At 49.6% G+C, this 1,017-nt stretch overlaps 1 long non-coding RNA gene across 1 annotated transcript; it reads right to left on the reverse strand.

Moving 5' to 3' along the window:
* Positions 1-5: 5 nt before the first annotated feature.
* Positions 6-996, reverse strand: LOC108490403. The gene is made up of 2 exons (XR_001872282.2): positions 622-996; positions 6-52 (listed from the first exon to the last, which is right to left on the reverse strand). It is a non-coding gene; the product is annotated as an uncharacterized LOC108490403 (long non-coding RNA).
* Positions 997-1,017: the final 21 nt, after the last annotated feature.

Raw genomic sequence — 1,017 nt, forward strand, 5'->3', positions numbered from 1 at the left:
TTATAGAGGTTGTGAACCCCAGTTGTGGTCTCCTCAGAGATGCCTCGGATGCCTGAACAAGAGAGGAAGAGTATCAGAGACCGCATCTCTACTCACCTCCTCTTCATTCCCTAATGTCACACCTGACTTTCATTTCTGTACCTGACTATATAGTCCACAAATCACCCAGGCCAGCATAGGGGAGGCAATCATCTGAAGCTCTCCTACCCAAGACTCCACCACCAGGCCTAATGATTCCACTTCCCAACATCTCCCACCTGCCACTACCCTTGTATCTGACTCCTTTTCTTAGCCAATCTACCTGTTACATCTTCTAATAGTCAAGAGAAGGCTGTTCGTTCACTAGTCATGCTGGCTTCCTATATGGTCAATCCTCTCCTACCTCAGGGCATTTGCACTCACTCTTCATATCACTCTCCCCCCTGCCACTTTCAACAAAGCTGGCTCCTTTGAAGTCATTCCCAGCCCTGACCCTATACTGGCCCCTGGGTATGAGTTCAGGGGTCTCCCCCTAGTCTCTCTAGCCTCACCTCCTAAGTTAGGAGGCCAGACCTCCAGTCTGTGATAAACAGGCTTCATTTAGGCTACTGGAACCCATCCCAATTGCTCCACCCTGCTCACCTGACAGAAGCTGTGGGTACTTGGTGTGGATGAGGTTGGTTAGGTGACCACCATCATCCAGAATCATGTTGAGGGGTCCATCCTTAAAGTGAAGTGTCTGCTCAATGCACCACAGGTACTCCTCATCTGTTTCACCCTTCCAGGCGTACACTGGAAGATGAATGGCATATAAGGGCCTGGCCTTCCTGCCATCCCCTACTCCACAGAACTCCCCCAGCAGACTCAATACTCCATCCTTCCTAATTACACTCCACACATCCAAGAGGGGCACATCCAAGCCCCTCTAAGAACACATGAGCGAGAAGACCAAAGACAGACCTAAGTGCAAACCCTGGCTCTGAACTTAACAGTTGTCCTAGTTTGTTTCTTCATTGCTGTGACAAAATACTCTGACCA

Source organism: Nannospalax galili, unplaced genomic scaffold, assembly GCF_000622305.1.
Source record: "Nannospalax galili isolate Female #2095 unplaced genomic scaffold, S.galili_v1.0 C48544181, whole genome shotgun sequence".
In the NCBI taxonomy this organism is placed as follows: domain Eukaryota; kingdom Metazoa; phylum Chordata; class Mammalia; order Rodentia; family Spalacidae; genus Nannospalax; species Nannospalax galili.